Source organism: Montipora capricornis, chromosome 2 (genome assembly GCF_036669925.1).
Source record: "Montipora capricornis isolate CH-2021 chromosome 2, ASM3666992v2, whole genome shotgun sequence".
Classification (NCBI taxonomy): Eukaryota; Metazoa; Cnidaria; class Anthozoa; order Scleractinia; family Acroporidae; genus Montipora; species Montipora capricornis.
The window spans coordinates 1068306-1080805 of NC_090884.1; the positions used below are offsets into that span (position 1 = coordinate 1068306).

The 12500-nt window shown below is 38.8% G+C and overlaps 1 long non-coding RNA gene and 1 pseudogene across 1 annotated transcript; both read left to right on the forward strand.

Annotated features, from left to right (window-relative positions):
- LOC138038306 (uncharacterized) overlaps positions 1 to 12500 on the forward strand; it is a 35888-nt pseudogene that overhangs the window by 5657 nt on the left and 17731 nt on the right.
- Positions 9680 to 11391, forward strand: LOC138038307 (uncharacterized). Its single transcript, XR_011130221.1, has 3 exons — positions 9680 to 9977; positions 10640 to 10726; positions 11172 to 11391. It is a non-coding gene; the product is annotated as an uncharacterized lncRNA (long non-coding RNA).

Sequence of the window (12500 nt, forward strand, 5' to 3'; positions counted from 1 at the left end):
GACCTTGAGGTTATCTGTTTCGTTGTCTCGCTGTTTCTTAGCAGTTCCCAGGTTCCGCTGCGTAGACTCGAGTATGTTGGAAAGTGTTTGCATGTTTACGGACTTTTGCGGCTCGCTGGAAGAATAATTTGATTTACTTGCATCACCGTAAGCAATTTACTTCCCTCGCTCGTTTGATAGGGGAGTTATAATTCAGTTTTTTTTTTTCGCCTCAGTGGGCAAGTTAACGATCAACTGATTGAATGCACGTCACTCACTAGATTGCGATGTCGGCTGTAATTTGAGGAGGCTCGAAATAGTTTCTCTTGTTTTCAAACAAATAAACATATTCTTTCCTTAGATACAGTTAGGATAATCATATCGAGACGAAATTTGGCCAGGTTATTAAGTACTCATCATAGATTTGTCACATCACATTTTTCTCCAAAATAACGTTACCATACCAACGATATAAGGCCTTAAAAACGGGACGGTGAAATCTTCCCATTCATCATTACCAAATATTGTTAGAAATAATCTCTAAAATATTTAAAATTCGACAAAATCTCTAGGTCAGTTCAGAAAAATCAGTTTTCTTGAAATGTGTCTCTAATTTATTTTTTCACCTACAAAATTTTTTTAAAATTTGAAACACAAACGCTTTAAATTAAGCTAAGCTAGCATGCAAAAAAAAAAAAAAAAAAAATCACCGTCCGGAAGCAGAGATATAAACGAGTAAAGTTGCAAAATCAGGAAAAATGAGGGGGTTACAAGATCAGCATTTACGCATGCGTCACCCGCTCATTCGAGTGCACGCGCGAGTGGAGCTAAGGCCAACACAAACGGATTTAAGTGGCCATCAAACCGTTTGTGCACAATATTCGTGGTTGTCGTAAACAGATGTCTATTTATATTCCATATATATATAGGAATTAGAAGAAAGGTGAGCGAAATTAGCGGTATTTGTTTATTTCTGGTGACCCATTTTGAATCATGAGCTGACAAGAGCAGCTTTTAGAATTGCGTGTGTGGCAGCCGCACGAGCGATTTTTTGCTCGCTCTGGTGATGCGATTTTTCCAAATTTTGTCGCGTCGCCAGCGCGCGATGAAAATTGCAAGTGTAGCCACCCTTGAACTGGCGACGCGACAGCTGAAAACGTCGCAGAAAAAAATCGTAAGAAATGGAATGAGTTGAATTTCTCGCGAGTTTTTTTCTGTGTTGTTTTTTCGTCTGTCGCGTCGCCATTTCAATGGTGGCTGCACTTGCGACAAATTTTGGCGACAAATTGAAGGCCGCGCGAATCGCATACTTCAAGAGACCTGGGCACTATAAACAGAGATTCCTACTTTAATTTCATTGGCTAAATAGTCTTAAGTCGCGTCGCAAGCGCAGGTAAAAAGTTGTAGTGTTGATATTTATAGTTTGCCTACTATGAAATATCCTTCTTTGGTATCTTTCATCGTTTCACAAACACTATAGCAACGAAAAACCCTTTCGAGCCTCCTTAAACAACGAATTTATGGGATAAAACAATTTTGTTTTTTTTTGTTTGGTTGTTTCTGTTTAGCCTTGACGAAAGCAATCAAATAAATAAATCAAAACAAAACAATCTAAAACGAGTTAAAACAAGAAGAGGTGGGAAAATAATATATATCCCCCAACATAGGAAGTTTACAAGTCAGAAGAGTGTAACGCCATACTTAGTAGTTTACCAAATACCATCACAGTCGTGCATTTAAAAAATATGCCAAAAATTGCAATGCATAGCAAAAAGCAACTCTAAACATTCAGCCTTAAGTTTAGTATCCCTCCGATCCTTGACTTGAATAAGTGCGTAGCCACCAGTGTGGTCCTGACCACAGCTATCTATGTCAAACCTCCGAGTTAGTGGAGGGTTTCTGCATGGGGTAGCACTTTACTTCCAATATGGAACCACTAGTCTTCGTGACCTGATCACATAGATGCTGCAGGAAAAAAAAGCCTTCACGTTATTTTTTACCGGGCTATGTTTTCATGAATGAATCTCTCAGTCACAAAATATCACCATCATGTACGAGATTTGCTGATACCTATCTCCCTTCGGATAATCCAAAAGGCCCTTTTTTCCGGACACAGGTTACTACAGAACACAGGTATGGTCCGGTATAGTTATGACTGGAGGTCCAGGCAACAATCTGCGCACGCCTCCTTGGACCGGTCTGAGAGATTCAATACCTTTATTTCTGTGAAGTTCTAATAGTTAATGTTTTTCGGTCGCTTATTTGTTCTGTTATTACTATATATTTATTGTAACGTATTATTCCGACAGCCCCATAATTCAGCCTTAGCTGCCATGGGATAAAATAAACGATTGCTGATGTTGTTCAGCCACAAACTCGGAATTCATTTCATAGAAATAAATAAATAATTACATAAATATATACCTATTACATACAGCGAGAAACTTATATGATAAACGTTGCAAATAGAATTCTATATCTGCTCTATTCCACTTTTGAAGAAAGCGATATACGTCCAATCATCTTCTCGCATAGCTTGCTTTTCGTTTTGTTCCTCTGGAATTACCGTTACCGTTATCGAGGAGCTTCGAGTAAAACAACCAGGGACGTTAGTAAGGAACATTCAATATTTCGATAAACAGTGCAAATTCAGCAGAGTCCAAATTTGTCTTTGCATAACGCGAGGCGCCGCCACTACACGATTGAAGCAGACAGTGATATAGAGACAAGCGAGACGATTTTATTATGTGTGCACTATTTTATTTTATATTAGAATCCTTTTAAACAATTAACAGCGTTGAGGCTGAGATAAACCAAAATTTTGAGAACATAATAAGAACATACCTCAGGCTGAGAGTCAGTTAAGGACCTTTTTATTTTGCCCGTTTTTAGTATAAATAAAGTGAAAATAAATTTAAAACTGTATTCCAACAACAATTCATATGAAGCAATCTACAGGGTGTTTCAAACGTTCGTGCCCCATTTTGAACAGAGAAACAAATATTGCTCTCCAAACTGGCGGGTCTGGGAAACCTTGCAAGTTAATAACAAACGTTTCCACTTTCAGCACAGTGGCCTCAATGTCCTCTTAAAATTAAGTAATTGCTCTAAAAATATGGCTTCCAAAATGCGAAAATAAGTGAGAAAAACAGCGCACGAACTCTTGAAACACCCTGTATATCAATTTGTATGAAGTAATCTATATCATGGCTTGTTATTCAGTTTCTAGCCGAGCTGGACATGTCAAACAAAGCGTTAACAATGCAAGTGATTCTTCTGGCGACAGCCCCTTGACTGAAAATCAGCCACTGACAACTGCAGCTGAAGTGAATCAAAGTGATCCTTCATCCGGGAAACTACGTAACAAAGACTTCGAAAAAGTGAAAGAAAAGGACAGCGGCAAAAATGAGGCTATAGGTAATCTAGTGTCGGAAATGCATTTACAAAAGTTAGTTACAGATATCACTTAATTGCTCTCACTCTTTTATTTTGGCAAGAGTGAATTAGGTGGCGGTATTCCTGCACAATTTGCAGTCTTCACCCAGCACAGTAACATATGGGTGTAATTTTAAATACACCTTACCCGCGCAAAACAACCAAAGGGCCGCCACATTAACCCCGTTAGAAGAGGTCACGTCACCAGTGACTGCGTCATCATTATTGAATTCCTAGAATTTTTCCGGGAATGGGTACTCTAAAAATAGACATTTGTGGCTGTGCTGGGGAGCCCACACAGGCCACTGAAACACACTCACCTTATTCACTCTCTATTGCTCAGTCAGAATGACTCTATGTATATAATAATAACAGGAGAAGAAGGCGAAGAGAATACGTCCGGCGAGGAAAGTGAAAAGCGTGCATTACCGGCACTGGCTATGGCGGCTCTGAAGAATCCAAAAATACAGGAAGCTGTTATCGAGAAAGGTATCGAAGTGGCGGGCAAATTAGTGGACAAACAGCTCAAGATTATAGACGAGGCTCAGGAAAAAGCGGAACATTTTCTGAAGAAAGAGGTAACCGATATGTTTGCTTCAAAGTCTTAAAATTTTAGTTGATACTGATGAACGTATTCAATCGAGGATACCTAAACTTCGAGCCAGGATTCGCGCTAGGATCCGAGCCAGGATTCCAGCCAGGATTCGTGCTAAGATGAGCTTTCTCCGCTATTTATTCTCGAATCTCTCGGTTAGGTTAGGTCTCGAATCGGTTAGGTTAGGTCTATTTGCGTTGGTTCTAGTCTAGTTAGGTCTAGTTAGGGTTAGGGTAGGTCTCGGTTAGGTTAGGTTAGGTCTCGGTTAGGTCTCGAATCCTGGCTCGGATCCTAGCTCGGATCCTGGCTCGAATCCTGGCTCGGATCCTGGCTTTATTCTTAGTTTATCTCTATTCAATCAAGATCACCTACTAGGTAACGCTGAAACTTTCAGCAACTATTCATTTATATCATGCGGAACGTTTTATGTATTACCGGTTTCTTAATGCCGTTTAACACTGCAACCGCGTTTTGACATTTTGGTCTAGCCAAATTTTGTCTTTTTTTGACAAATTCCGGTTTTTTTTCTTGTGTGTGTGTGTTGCTGTTTTTGGCAAATAAGTCTTCTTAGGCCGAAAATCGAGCGGGAATTCCATCCACCACCACGCGCCTTGTACCACAGCGGGTGTAGGAATTTGCTCGTACGCCCGAAGATTGAGGGTCTCCGTAAGTGATTTTTTCGTCTCTTAATACGTATCGATTGTGTCAAATTGTGTTATTCTTTCCTGTGTTTATTTTACATAGATCAAGTTAGACATAGAACCGGACAAATCATGGGCTACTGAAAGCCTGTATGTTCCACCAGGATATCACATCCAATCGTCGATCACTGATGAAGATTCTTCTTCGAGCAAAGAATCTCCCGACGTCCCATATGTATACCCAGCAGGCATCGGCAGCGTGATGATGAATGGTTGTTACGGACGAAATTACAGTAAAACTGATCCATGTTATAACTCGAGAGCGCAGTCGACTGTATGTTGGGTGAGTGCTATCGGGAGAAAAACCGCGAAACATTATGTCTCATCAACATCCAATTGCAGCTGTTCAGCATGATAGCTAATAACTGGCGCAAACGTCACTTGCACTCTTCACAGATTGCGTTGACAGGCGCCTTAGTTAGTACCCTTCTCTCCCATCTCGAATTTACCCCTTCCCTCCTCGTCTTTTCCTTATCTTCAAGTAATATATCAAACAGGGGAAACCAGTAACATTACCATTACTATTACTATGACGATCATTGTTATTGTTGTTGTTGTTGTTTTTGTCATTATTATTACATATTATCGCTGTTCCTGCAAGACGCAGAGTTAAGGATTCGCCTAAGAATCGTTTTTTTTTTCCGGGTCACGCTTTTCCCGCGTATGCGTAAGATTTGTGGTCAGCACGTCATAGAGGTTCCCAATTTTGTTGCTTGGATGGCTGCGAACGCCAGACCAAGCCACCTACTATTTTTTTATCAGGCTTTTCACTAGAGAAAATGGTAATAATAATAATAATAATAATAATAATAATAATAATAATAATAATAATAATAACACTTCCGTGTGACCCGGAAATTGAAACGGAAATCACCTCGAATAAAAGCAAGATTATGGGCTACATGTAGTTTAGTGTTTTGTCATCGGTGTTGTTGTATTTTGTTTTTGTGTGTGCTGAAGTGAGCGTACAACGCTTAAGTGGAGAGAGAGACTTGCAGCGGTTGGAAATACATTTCAAAATTACAACAGTTGTCCTTCTAGACTGAATACTTACAGCAATAAAAAGACAAACTTATACAATTAGTACTTGAAAACCAGACGAAGAAAGACCGCAATCTGTAGTCAGAGAATTTCCAATCCCAATTAGGAATAACTATTAGTCTGACACATGGAGATATCCCGGCAAACGATTCAGCAAAGAAAAGAAACAATTAGGTAAAGAAAGTTGCATTGGACCAACTGAAATCAATATGGGAAAACAGCGGAGCAATGCATGGCTAATCTCCAACATTGCTATGTCGCACTATGCATTCATTTTTGGCAAAAAACGGGAGATCCTTAAGGGAAGTGGTCAACGATTTCTTGATAGTTACAACATAGTCCATATTTGGGGTCAGTGCTGCCTTCACTTATAGAGTTTTGATGGGCCCATGCCATTTATATAGACTTCAATCCTGAGCAGCGACTATTAGCCTTCTGCTTCAGCCTTCAGTCTCGGGGTCTTCAGCCACTGGTGTGTTCTGGTGGTGTCTACATCAGTGATAGAGATTCGTTGGGGGTAGAGTGGGGGGGGGGGGAGGGGGGACTAAATACATCAAAACATTTGCCATTACTAGGATCCATGGATATACCGACCAAAGAACAATGGTACGAGCATGAACCAAACAAAAACTGTCGTGGAAAATGAAGCTGTTACAATTCAGTGGGATATGTCACTCAACACACACGCTGGGGCGAGACCCACCCCATTCGCGGTCATAAATTTCACGGATTTTCAAAACAATATGACGAAATTTTAAGCGCAAAGTCTCATGGGGGCAGCCAAATCTCAGTAAAAGTCCTCTTCAGAGTATTTTGGACGTTAAAATGAGAGGCATGGGTACTAACCAGCACTTCTTTGCCGCCATTTTCAATTTTTGTGAGGGATTAGCTTTCGATCGGTGGGTTTCTTGCTTACATTGCTTTTCAAACAATGCAATAATCATGGTTGAGAAAAGCAGGGAACCAAGGTGAGTGAACATTTTACTTGCTTTTCAGCTTTTAACGAAAAAAATTAAAATTCTAAAATCATACGATTTATATATTTTCATTTACGGAAGGATTAATTTGTACAGGTCAGGGGGGGGGGGAAGCAACTTCCCATACATTCTCTTAAATGAAATCCAAACGATGTTCTCACAACTTGCAAAGCAATCATGGAGGCATTAGTCAGCGGACTCGTGTATTGCGCACGAGCAGAATTTGTCATCCCGAAATGTAAACAAAACAAGACGCCTACAAGGGCGTATCCGTGGAATGCGCAAACAGTTAACACAAATTGTCCAGTTACAGTGAACTTCAAGTACAGGTAGACTTCGGAAAATGGCGAAAGATTACTAGAAAGATACATCTGTAATATAACTTAAAGTTTTTTGTTGTAAAAACTCATTACTAATGTTACTAAATTTGCAAATGCAAACAACGAAGCCCTATTAGCAGGTTATCAGGATACGGGATCTTTTATTTATTTATTTTTTGGAAGGAGACTTAATTCAAATCCTACAGTTTTACTTGCTTCGTTAACTCCTTTCATCCAAAAATTACAGGATCAGCCTTAAATCATCCGAAAAACTTATTACAAATCACAGTTCAACAACTTATCATCCTGGGCCAGTTGTTCAGAAACTGGGTTTTAAAACGAGTTTTATCCTCTACTCCCAAATGCTGTTCAAGGCTGATATTCAGAAAAACTTTACATTAGAAGAAGTCAATCTTGAAAAACAAAAATAAGCAAAGGAAACTGTGACCAAAAAGTTGAAAACATGAAACAAAAGTTTACACTCATCCTGGATTAAGGTAATTGGCTTTCGAACAACCGGGCCCTGTAATCGACGTCTGGTTCTGTAATCCTGGTTTAGTTCCTTGCAAACTGTATAAATTTGCCGTGACGAAGACAAGAAGACAACATCCGTGCTCTATTTCTCTCAATGCTCAAAAATTCCGTAATTGCGTGTTGTATAGTCCAGTCCAAAGTTCAAATTTTACAATTCCATAATCTTGATTTCAGTAACTCCACAATAACTTGAAATCTCGTTAAGAAAAATCCTTAAATCCAGTAGTCCAGTCCGGATTGAGATCGCCAAAACTCTCTCTATCATCGATTCAAAATTCAACAAAAGCTACAAGTAGTAAATAGTTATCAGAAACTACAACAGTTCGTCCTGATTCTACACTCGAGCTGAACAAAAAACCCAAAAAACCCTTGTCATCGTTTTCGAGAGAACAGACAAACAGCCGAAACTGTTCTGTGCCTGCCCCTTACGGCACTGAAAAAGTACCGTACGTTGTACAATAGTACTTGACCGTAGTCCTTGGCCAAGAAACTAATCTTAGCCAAAAGCCCGAGAAGCGATCAGGATACGAGATAATTAGGTAAAAAAATTGTGGGGATACGGGATTTTTAGTCTGGAGGTGGGGGGGGGGGGGTAGAATTGAGGAGATACGGGATATTTTTTAAAGTAAGAACGCATTGCGTGTGGTAGTGCAGTAACTTGACAGTGTTTTTTTCCATAAATGTCAACTGAGCGGCGTTTTGTTTTTTCCAGGAGATTCAAGTCCTTGCACAATATGTAGCTCTAATAGTACACTATACTGTTTGGTATCGTAAATCATTACGGTGCCATGGTAGACATCTTTGCTATATACCCTCTAAGAAGACATGTGGTTCAGTAAAATACTAAGCCCAGAACGATTGAAGAAAATAACAGGAAATCGAGAAACATTTGGCTTCAAAGTCGATATGTTGATCCGCATTTACAACTTCTTTTTCACCACAAGCTTAAGCGTGTACTCTGAGCTTCTGACACCTTTCCAAGACCAATGTTACTAACATTTTTTCCCCTTTCCAGCGGGGTTAGTATCTGGATGGGGGACGTTAAAATATGCGACTTTTGCTGTCAGGAACATTCGCCCAAAAATTCTATTTTAACGCTTAAAAATGCGAACAAAGCAAGGTACAGATTTTGCTAGCCTGCTTTATGCAAAACAAATATTGACGAAAAAGTAAATAAATATTAATATGTAGTTTTTAAGAAGAGCAGAAGGAACTTTTAGGAAGTGTCGATCGAGAATAAAACAATTTGCCATCAGCGAAAAACATTTCGGGAGATATTTGTTACGTTCCATCAGAGTTCAATTTTTCTATCGTACTTTTGGTCATACAAGTAAAATCGCAAAATCGGAAGTGACATCGATTTTAGCGGCCGCCTGTGATCAAGTTATACCTTGCGTGTTTACTTACAACTCACGAAACAAAGGATACATCTGTGACAAAATCACGGCATAACACCTGGTTTTTGTTAGTGCGTTTTTTTTCTTTCAAGTGTTATAAAGTTCGACAAGATCTAGGGGCGAATTTAACATAAAGATCACAATCGTTGATGCTAGTCCAAGTGTCAGCTGAAGTTAAGCTCCTCCGAATGAGGTTAGTACTTAGATGGGGGACGGCTGCGAAGTCCCCGTGACGGCGATAGCTAATTCGTTTTTTATAAACTTGATTTCATTTTTTATCTTGTTTGGCCGTTCAAAGCTATTTTCTTATTTTCTTTCTACGTCAAAACGGCGAACAAACTGGTTCCCAAGAAATATTGGAGTACGTATTCGTTCTATGCAAAATGCTTCTAATGAAGTATTCGTTGTATGCAAAATAATAATGTTCACAGTGGAACACACAAGTACGAAGCAAGATCTAGAAATAACGTAGAAAATTCTCCTTACCTTTAAAGCTTGCCTTTCTCAAAGAAAAAGCATTTATCCACCTTATCGAATAGTTTAATACTGAAACAATCATGGCGGGCGGAAAGATTCTATTATAAATATTTGCTTTCACCGTTCTGATAGAAGTGTGTCACGGTGGCCGAGTGGTCTAACTCGCTAGCAGAGAAAAATCGTGATGGCTTGGGAAGTATAGGAGTTCTCCTCGGGGCAGGGAGGTTTGGAAATACCGTAGGGAATATAAATCAGTCCACCCGATGGGAGATAAATTCAATATCCGTGGGGTATGCACATTTGTGACTACCAACAAAAAAAAGATTCCAGCCCGGTTTTAAGACGTGGATGCCTTCGGCATTCCACGTAACAAGATACATGGCGGCCGATGTCGGTGCGAAATGTGGTGGCTTTTTTTAGTTTATTCAACGATTTTTTTTTATTTCGAAGCCCTTCAATTTGGAAAATTTACTTCTTGGTGGACGTCGGTTTTAACGCACAGTGGTTTCTCCGAGATCAAGGTAAGGCAACATTTTGTAAATGTGTATGACTTCGGGTTAAAAAAGCCTCTTGAGCTAGTAAGCTTAAGATAATTGGCTAGGTGATAAAACAGGTTGGTGAGCAAACAGTAATTATCCCCGCTGTATAGTAACTCGCAATTTTTCAAGTTTTTTCAATTTTTTTGTCTTTGTAAAATGTCAATCGGGCGTTCGATTTATGGTATTTGTAGTAGAAACACTTACCGGTAATACTCAGAGATAGACATTCCTTTGCATGTGTTATTTGATAACTAAACCAACGTTTTACTTTGTAATTTTTTCCAGCTAGCGTTTATTACCGCCTATAAAAAGAAATTCGTTCGCGAAAGGAGAATATTGTGAGAACCAGCTTTCATTGCGGAAGAGTTCTTTTGCTTGCATTGTTTGTTTCACTTCAGTTGCATTACTTGTCTTTGAGGATTTTTATTGATACTCCTGGGGCGAGATTCCTACATAAAAGCGATGGAGTGCTCATCAGAATTTTTAAAACAAAGCCTTAAAACGAACTAGAATAGTCTTTCCAACAAACTTTTGTTTGGCTTTATATAGTCTTTTTAGCCAGAAAGGTACTAAGGTAAACTCTATATATGATCAGGTTAGTTTTTGTTGTTTGTTATTTTTTTAATTTTTTTGCCACACCACAGACATAATATAAAGATAAGGAATAAAGAAAAAGAGAGACGAAAGAAAATTATAAAGAGAAGAGACGAGAAAAAAGAGTTTTAAACATTGTAAGGGGTTCAGAGTCATGGATTTTAATTGTGTTTCGGTCAAGGCAGAATGGAGCACACCTGTCACTTTTTCTAGGATTCCCCCTGCCCTCCCTTTGGTTCTGGTTATAAAATTTTCAAACCAGTTTCATTTTTATTTTCCTTTGCTCCACTTTGTGATGACACTGAGACAACAAAAAATGAGAATTAAATTGGTTGAATTAAAAGTTTTCTAATTAAGGTTTTTTTTTGAAAAAACAAAAACAAAAACAATTTCATGTCTGGAGCAAATATACACAGTTTCAATTTAAGCAATTTCCATTTCTTTCTTGGTGAAGTCAGTCCTCTTTCATCTAAAAGGCTTTCCTGCCATGTTCTCACATTCTGTCTTGCACTGCATCCACAGTGCCAGTTTCAGCGAGCAAAATTTGTCTCTCATTGACATTGTGTTTTTCATTTCTTACAGGAGAAAATAACAGTTGGATTGTTCTATCACCACTGATTGCAATTTTCCAGCTGGGAGGGAGTTTTGTTATCAATAAAGAGTATAAATGGGCCATGTCAGGACGATGACATGCCATTATGGGGAGGACATTTCATTAAGGGTTGATCACTGAGTGTTAGCTTGTTGCGCACGAAAATGTTTGAGGCCTTGACTGCAAAAACAAATAAACAAATAAAATTCTTGTTTCTGGTCGTTGACTGGACATCACTAGTAGAACTCACATTGTCTCCATTGTTGCATGTAACATGAAATGTACTGTTCAAGAAGTTGGACATGTGGTGTGAACAGCCATATGGCTGGACACACTTGATGTTTACCTGACATGGACAGCACAGAATATATGCTATTTCACCTGTCTCATAATTCATGCGATTGTCTCTATCCCAACTGTAATGTTCAAAACACACATGTTCGGGTTGGCTTCATAACTTCCCCTACAGGCAGTAAAGGGGTAACTGCCTGCATCATTGATAGCAAATGGGAAGGTATGTTGATAGTGGTAGTGGAATTCCTGTATATACAAATGAATTCCTGGAATTTCAATTTGCAGGGTCCAAAGGAGATCCTCATGGTCCAATCTGAGGTCACTCTTCTTTCTCAAATTTTCTACCAAATAATCAATTTTTAGTTATCCCTCTTCAAGCTGAACATTCGCAGTTCATGAGATAGCTAGCAGGTGTATGCTTCAATCGCTGGAGTTAGGGTCACCAAGATGACAGATAGGCTTGGTAGACCCTTGGTAAAATACTTGTTCCGGAATTTGATGTTACAATTAGTTCCAAGAGACACTGCACGTTCCCAGCTGAAAGGATTGCAGCTGACATTCAATATAGGACAGCCACTATCAGACTCCTCAAATTCTCTGACATAATTCATCTTGAAATTCTATCTTTTGTTTATCAGTGGCACCATAAACTAAGCCCCTCTATTTTTGTTAATTTTTTTAACCCGGTATCTTCTATTCATTCATATAATACACGTCAATCACAGATTGATAATCTGTTTGTTACATCTGTTCATACCACTTCAATGCGGTATTCGTTCTCTCAGTTACACTGGTCCAAAACTTTGGAATTCTTTATCCATTGATGTTAAGAAAAACAAGCTTTTTTCCAATTTTCGTCAATATATCAAAAATTCTGTGATTGGTGGTTATAATACTATTATTGATTCCTAATGTTTTACAATTATGTAATCTTTAACTGTTATTTAATTAATAAAGTAATACTTTTTGTCTAAAACTATTCTTTTGCATCTCTTTTCCTTGACTCATTCATGTTTTGTTTTGGG